Source organism: Leptonychotes weddellii, chromosome 4, assembly GCF_054177405.1.
Source record: "Leptonychotes weddellii isolate Sample4059 chromosome 4, ASM5417740v2, whole genome shotgun sequence".
Classification (NCBI taxonomy): domain Eukaryota; kingdom Metazoa; phylum Chordata; class Mammalia; order Carnivora; family Phocidae; genus Leptonychotes; species Leptonychotes weddellii.
The window spans coordinates 74,649,704-74,657,846 of NC_138372.1; the positions used below are offsets into that span (position 1 = coordinate 74,649,704).

General features: G+C 38.8%; 1 long non-coding RNA gene across 1 annotated transcript; it reads left to right on the forward strand.

The window, feature by feature from the left end:
• The first annotated feature begins 224 nt into the window (after positions 1 to 224).
• Positions 225 to 7,124, forward strand: LOC145721326 (uncharacterized). Its single transcript, XR_014145005.1, has 2 exons — positions 225 to 1,351; positions 3,083 to 7,124. It is a non-coding gene; the product is annotated as an uncharacterized LOC145721326 (long non-coding RNA).
• Positions 7,125 to 8,143: the final 1,019 nt, after the last annotated feature.

The window sequence follows — 8,143 nt, forward strand, 5'->3', positions numbered from 1 at the left end:
TCTGTCTGCCTTAAAAATAATATAATTTTATGAATTATACAGAAAGTACCATTTAGTACAGTGAAATTCCCGTTAGTAATGGGGTAAGAGGGTTGCATCAAGGATGTATAGGAAAACCAAACTGGGCACTGAGAGTAACTGGAGAAATATAGGGAATATTTTTCGTTTCTCAGGATTTTAAGTACATTTGTGTTTGTGTTGTGGTTGGGGGTGATGGGCGGAGAAGAGGGTAAATTGCTGGCAAACCAGTCACCCACTGAGCGAATTTCTCCCAAATGGATGCTTGTTCAAACTTTGTTGAACCTCTGAAAAACAAGTTAAAGAAAAGGTCCAATATGGTATTAGAATTAAAATGGAGACCGTGAGATACATGGAAAAGAGAGTCAATTTGTGTAGCCCATTTTAATGTTCCTTTCCTCTCTAACCAATGGTGAAGACTGAGGTACCACTCTCATCCCCACTTTCCCTTTCAAGCCCCCAAATGGTAGATCCTAATTTATCCTAGCATTTTTCATAACTACTCTTCACCACATGGCTCAACCAGTCTTCTCTTCCATCCAGGGCATTGTGACTATTTCCTACAGGTGCCCACTAATCATCAGCTGAGGTGAGAATCACATTTTCCTCCAGTTGGCGTGGAACTACAAGTGTCTGGAAGCAAAAGCCTAGGTTTCAGTCTGATATCCAATAAGCAGTGGTCTAATTTAATGGGGATAAAGGTGTTTTGCTTTTTGTATCTGTTTTTGTTTTAGAGGATGGAGAGGGTCTGCAAATAAAAGATGCCGTAAGAGGAAAGCTATAAAATAGTTTTTCCTTGGCCCGAGTAGGTCGAGGGTAGCCAAGTTGGGACCTGGTTTGGAGCGAAAAGTGGAGGCTGCCTGGGAATACTCCTACGGTCCCGGGACCACCCTCCTGAGGTGCAGGGCAGTGGGTGTGGAGGGTTGAGAGGTGTACCACCCACGCCTCCCAAGAAGGACATCAGGGACTTCTCAGAGGACCGTGCAGAAGGAAGCCAGGCCGCCGCACTCCACAGCAGCAGGCCCGAGCCCGGAGGGCGGAGGGCGGAGGGCGGAGGGCGGAGAGCTCCAGGCGCGCGGCGGCGCGGAGGAAGCGACGGCGGCAGCGCCCACTCCCCCTCGTCCCCGTGCCCCGCCGCTCGCCTCCCGCAGCCGGGCGCCGGCGCGCTCGGCTCTTTCCGCCGCCGCCGCTGCCGCGCGCTGCCCCGTGCGCTCCGGCACCTTCGGCAATTTCCGTCGGGCCCTGGCCGCCATTTTCTCGCCGCTTGTGTGTCTCGCAGGCTGCGTGGCTCGGTTCTTGTGAGCGAAGCTTTGTCCGGTTCGGCAATGGACGGGTATGTAATGGGGCCGGCGAGGAGGTGTGTGAGAGGGGAGTTGGACGGTCCTTCGGCCGGGTCCGGGGTCGGCCAGAAACCCTCCGGCGGCCCCTCCCAGGGCTGGGCTGCCGTTACCCAACCCCCGCCCCATCGCACACACCCCTCCCTTCGCTTCCCCCGGCGGGCTCCGGTCGAGAAAATGAGAAAGAAAGCGGGCTTGTAGACAGGAGAGGCATTGGGGCGATGGCGGGGGTGGCGACCCCGGAGGGGGAGCGGGTACGGGCTTGGCGGCGGGGGATGGGGTGGGAACCCCAGAACGTCTGGCCCGTCCCTGCCCCCTCTAGGAGCCATTTCGATCCGTAACCTGGGACCCGAACCCTGGTTAGCCGCGCCTGTGGAAGCGAGTGTAGTGCCAACCTGTGTGGGGGGTTGCTAGGGGAGAGAAGAGAGGCATCTGTGTGCACCCCAGCCGTCCCCAACCTCCCCGGCCTCGCCTGGCCCGCCCTGGCTGGGGGAGATGCCGGTGGCGGGAGCTCGGGGGAAAGCTAAGTGGGAGCCGCTGGGGAAGGCGGGGGTGGGGGGGTGGGGAGGGCTGCGGCGGCGGGAGGAAGGGGGAAGGCAGATGTCATACTCCTTTGTTTTCAGTTGAGTCTGGTAGTGGGGGTGGGAGACAGAAAAAATGCCTTTTTGTGGGGGCCTAAGAATATTCAAGGCTTGGCAAGAGGGCCCAGAAATTAAATCATCTAAAAAACCAAGTGTTTGTGGTCGACATCAGTCACATGGGCAAAGGCCAACAGCCATGGCAGAAACAAGAGCAGTTAGTCAACACAGGGCCATTTTTTTAAGCCACTTTGACCAGTTTCTGGAAAAACAAAAACAACTACAAAAAGCTACAGAACCGTGCTGCATCTTTGAGAGCCCGAGTGGAGATAGAATGCTGAGTGAGGTGAGGCAAGGGCTTTGGGAAATGACTCGGACCGGGGTCTCCCTGGTACTTAATGCTCTACATCTGAAAAGACTCGTAATGATTTAACTAATTGTTGGAAAAGAGGCACCCTTGAGGGCGAAAATACAGCTGTATTCAGCCCTTCTGGGGGTATAAAAACTATCCTTTAAAAAGCACATTTATTAGAATCAGTGACAAAATATGAAGAGCCAAATAAAATATGAGTTTATCTTGATTAAGTGTTTGGAGTTTAGTGTTTGGGTTTTTTTTGGGGGGGGGGAGTTTAGTGTTTTTAAAAGATACTAAGGGAAGACCTTATCAAAGTTAACAAAGTAACAAAACTTAAATTATCCTAGAGATTGTTTTCCCCATGAAACATAGATCTGGAGAAGTTCACTGTTTCACCAGATAAACATGGAAATTGATGACAAAACTTAGTAGTGGAATTAATGTTTCTTAATTCTATCAAGATAACTAAAGAGTTGGTTTAAGTTTTAAATTATTAATCTAAGTGTACAAGCTTTGCCGAAATGGCATTATACTGCTTGGGGTTTTGTTCTTTATATTTAAAGGGTTGTTTAAAAAATACCGGAAGTTTAGTGAATATCTCAAGTTTGAAAGCAATTTCTAGAAAACCGAGTTGAAAATAGTACAAAGAAGTGTCCACTGACAATCTGTGTATTTGTTTTCCATTTGCATGGTGAGTGGAGGATTTATGAATGATGAACTACCCTAAAAAGTTTTAGAGTCCAACAATGATCATTAGAAAAATAATGAGGTTGAAACTATTTTTTTCTTTACAGAATTGTCACTGAGGTTGCAGTTGGCGTGAAGGTAGGAAAAAATTGAAACTGATGAAAACTGAATTGCTGAATCTACTGTTACCATTAATGAAAATTTTCAGTTAGCTTTTGAAAGTTACAGTTAACAAAAGTGTAAAGTGTTTCGTTGAATTTTAAAAGTTGGGTTATATAGTTTATAATCTATATAGACAAAAACTAAGTTTTTCTAGAAAGGCAGTCTGTGAGAACATTTTAAAGTAGGTATGAATGCTGTTCAGGGTTGAAAAATGTTTTCAGACATGGCTTTTTGTGACTGTATAAATGATATCCCAATTTTCTGAGGGGAAGTTATGGTTTTAAATGGACAGGTAAGTGATTTGACCTAATCATGCAATTCTATTAATCTGAGATTTTTTTTTTTCTTTTGATTATGAATACTAAAATACGTATTTCAGTAATGAGCCACATTAGAAATCAGTTATCTTGATACTTACTTGTTTAGGCAATTAGCTTTAAATTAGAGTCAGAAGTTAAGGGCTGGTTTGTCTTTCCATTAAAGGAAAATAGGCTTTATGGTAGAGATCATTTGGAATCTTTCCTCACTTTTTGGCCAGGAAAACTCCTTTAGACCTGCTTAGGCTTTTTATTTCCTGGAGTTCTTGCTTATTTTAACAGTGTGATATGTTAAAAATTTTTTTGCAAACCTGTCTACCTTGTTGGGGCATGGTCCTTGTCTTCTGTTTTTTTTAAATTTTTCAAACCTAGCACATCTCCCAGGCCTCATACACAAATACTTGTTGATGGAATGACATTTCCCCCTTTCAAGTGTGAGTAGTCTTGAGAGGCTGTGTCCTTAGTGTAGTGATGGTGACTATTTACAATATTTTTTAGAATTCTTAAAATTTCATCCACAACAATGTGAAATTCTTTAGAATACTTTAGGAGCTATTTTGTTTTTTCATGTTCTCTGCCCTATAATGCACTAGAAGTTTGTCCATACTTTAGTATTTAGGCTTATTTTTTGAGTTCATATTACATAGATCGGGGGAGAAATAGTGAGCCTTTTCTAGGGAAGGTATTCTTATTTGGCAATGATACTTTCTAAGTTGAGGTAGTTGCAGGATTTGAAATCAGGAATAGGTCAAGAGTGCAAGATACAGAATGTATAGTTACCATCCAAATAGGTATCCTCTGGAATTTTGTAAAAGAAAGAATGATACAAGTCTGAGTTGTCCACTGTTAGTGGATGAGGAGAGAAGGACCTTAGACAAGAGGGGAGAGAAAGGAGAAGACAAAGAATTGGATGTCCAGGTATGGTTTATTGGTTTTACCAGTTTTCTGTATTAGTAGTTAGAGGAGAAAAAAATTGGAAAATGATGTAAAAATAATTGCCAACCTTTTTTTTAATCCATTGTTTAATATAAAAATTTGAATAAAGTTTCATTTTATGAACTTATTCTGAGATAGTGGTTAAGAATTTTTGCTTGGGAGTCATGCCTGTGTACGAGTAATTAAGTTTTTGTATGTATATATTTTTTAATGTGCATGGTTAAAAAAATTCATAGTGGTAAGTATTTCTCCGAGTCCTAGTCCTATTTCTCAGGTGTAGGTGATTATGTTAAATTTTTTCTGGTGCATTTTTTTCCTGAAGTGTTATTAGTTTGTATATTATCAAACATTAGCATCCTAGCTTATTTATACAAATGGGTTCATACCACGTGTAGTGGCCGACATCTTGCCTTTTTAAAAAAATAGCTTTATTGAGATAAAATTTGACTTAAAGTAAACTGCACATATCTAAAGTGCACAGTTTTTTGACATATGAATACACCTATGAGACCATTACCACAGCAAAGATAATGAGCATCCATCACCCCCAAAAGTATTGTTTTGCCTTTTTGTAATCCCTGCCTTCTGCCTTTCTTTCCTCAAGCAACCATTGCTTTCTGTCACTATAGGTTAGTTTGCATTTTTTAGAATTTTAAATGAATCAAAATGTACCCTTTTTGTTTGTTTGTTTTTTGGTCTTATTTCACTCAGTGTAATTATTTTGAGATTTACCCATGTTGTTTATCAATAGTCTATTCCTTTTTCTTTGCTTAGTAATATTACATTTTATGGATATACAGCAATTTGTTTATCCATTCAACTCTTGATGGGCATTTGGGTTGTTTCCAGTTTTTTGACTATTGTAAATAAAGCTACTGTGAACATACTTGTAAAAGTCTTTGTGTGAACTTTCATTTCTCTTGGGGAAATACCTTTGGTTGGAATGGCTGGATCATATGGTAGGCATATGCTTTTTAACTTTTTAAAGTTTTAAGAAACTACAGACCATTTTCCAAAGTGGTTGTACTATTTTTACCTTGCCACCAGTAGGGTATGAGATTTCCAGTCCTTCCATATTCTCTCCAATGCCTGTGATTATAGACATTCTGGTAGGTGTGAAGTGTTAATCTCCTTGTGGTTTTAATTTGCATTTCTCTAAGGTCTGTGATGTTAATTATCTTTTCATGTGCTTTTTGCCAGCTGTATATCATCTTGGGTGACCTGTCTCTATATCTCTTGCCCACTTTTTAAATTGGGTTACTGTTGAGTTTTAAGAGGTCTTCATTCTGGTTGTTGTAAGTCCTTTATCAGATATATGGTTAATATTTTCTACTATTTGTATTCACTTTCTCAATAGTGTCTTTTGAAGAACAGCAGTTTTTAATTCTAATCAACTGAAGTTTACCAATTTTATCTTGTATGTCTCATGCTTTTGGTGTCATATCTAAGCCATCTTTGCGTAACCCAAGGTCACAAAGATTTTCTCCTTTGATTTCTAATAGAAGTTTTAGTTTTTGGTTATCTATTTGTTTTTTTGAGTTAATTTTTTTTAATATGGTGCAAAATATGTCAACATACTTTGTTTTGGGGTATGGACTTAAACTTTTTTCAGGACTAGTTGTTGAAAAGGCTGTCCTTTGTTCATTGAATTGGCTTTGCACCTTTGTCAAAAATCAACTATCTGTGTATGATTCTATTTCTGTACTGTATCCTTTTCCATTGATCCATTTTTGTCCTTGTAGATGCCAAAAACATACTGTCTTAATTACTGTGATTTTATATTAATCTTGAAATCAAGCAGTCGTGGTCCTCTTTGTTCTTTTTCAAAGTTGTTTTGGCTCTCCCCATATCCTTTTTTAAATGAGTCAGTTTCTACAAAGAAGCTTGCTGGGATTTTATTGGAATTAACTTGAATGTATAAAGGAACTTGAGGTAAATTGGCATCCTAACAATCTTGAGTTTTCCCACTCATGAACACAATTTAACTTTCCATTTACCTAGATCTCCTTTTAATTTTTTTCAGCAGTGTTTTCAAAGTACAGTTTTTGTGCATTTCTGTCAGATTTATCCCTATTTCGTGTTTTTTGGTGCAGTTGTAAAATGATGTTATAAAAATCTCAGTTTCTAGTGGTTATTAGTGCAAAGAAATACAAATATTTTTGCATGTTCTTGTATTCTTTACTCTTGCCAAATTCACTTGTTAGATCTAATAGCTTTTTTGTAGATATCATCAGATTTTCTATACACACCGTTTATCTTACTCATTTCCTAACTGGATACCATCTTTTTTCCTGCCTGTGGCATCTAGTACAGTACTGAATAGAAGTGATGAGAGCAAGCATCTTTACTTTGTTCCTGATATCAGGGTGAAACCCTAAATGATACTATTTCTTTCTTAAATGTTTGGAGGCAATTCACCAGTGAAGTTGTGTGGACCTGATGTTTGTTTTCTTTGTGGAAGTTTTAAATGACACTTTTAATTTATTTAACTAGATATAGGACTATTTGGGTTTTCTATTTCTTCTTAAGTGAACTTTGATAATTTGTACCTTCCATAGAATTAGTCCATTTCATCCAAGTTACTGAGTTTATTTGCATAAAGTTGTTTATGATATTAACCTTTTTACACTGTTGATATCTGTAGACTCTGTAGTGATGTCACTTCTCTCATTCCTGATACTGATAATTTGTCTTTTTTTTTCCTTGTCACTTTAGCTAGAGATTAATTTATTAATATTCTCCAAAAATCAGCTTTTGGTTTCACTGAGTTTTTGGTTTCCTATTTTAATGATATCTGCTGTTTTAGTTTTCTTCTGCTTGGCATTTCTTCTTTTTCAACTTAGTTATGTTGAAGCTGATATCATTGACATACCTTTTCTAATATAGAGGCTTAGTGCTATGTATTTCCCTTTTAAGTACAGCTTTCGTGGCATCTCTCAAATTTTGACATTCACACTTCTTTTTATTCAGTTCACACACATTCTGGTATACTTTTTTGACCCCTGTGTTATTCAGAAGTATGTTATTTATTGCCAGATATTTGGAGTTTTCCATAGATGTTCCTGTTGTTCTAATTTAATTTCATTGTAGCTAGAGAACATATTTTAAGACTTGAATCTTTTGTAAATTTGTTGAGACTTGTTTTATGACCCAAATATATATCTTAAGTTTTATGTGTATTTTATAGGGATGTATATTCTGCTGTTGGGTAGTGTTCTGTAAATGTCAATTAGATTAAGTTTATTGATAACATTAAAGTGATTTCTGTCCTTCCTGATTTTTTATTGTGCTAGCACATTGAGAGAAGGATATTGAAATCTCTTTTACTTGTGCATATGTCTGTTTCTGCTTGCACTTCTACCAGTTTTTGTTTTATTTACTAATTTTTTTTGAAGTTTATGGTTAGTACATAAACGTTTAGGATTACTATGTCCTTTTTGTGCATTGACTCCTTTTTTTATTATGTAGTGATCATTTTTATCCCTGGTAATATTCTTTGCTTTAAAATCTACTTTTTATGATATTGGTATACCCATCTTGGCTTTCTCTTGAATAGAGTTCACATGATACATCTTTTTCCATTCTTTCACTTTCAACCTATTTGTGTCCTTAGATTTAAAATGTGTTTTTTGTATATAGCATAAAGTTGGAATTTGATTTTTACATCCAACTTAACACCCTCTTCTTTTGACTAATATGGTTAGTTTTAAAACTACTACTTTGCTGTTTTTCTTTTTGTGCCTTGTGTTCTTC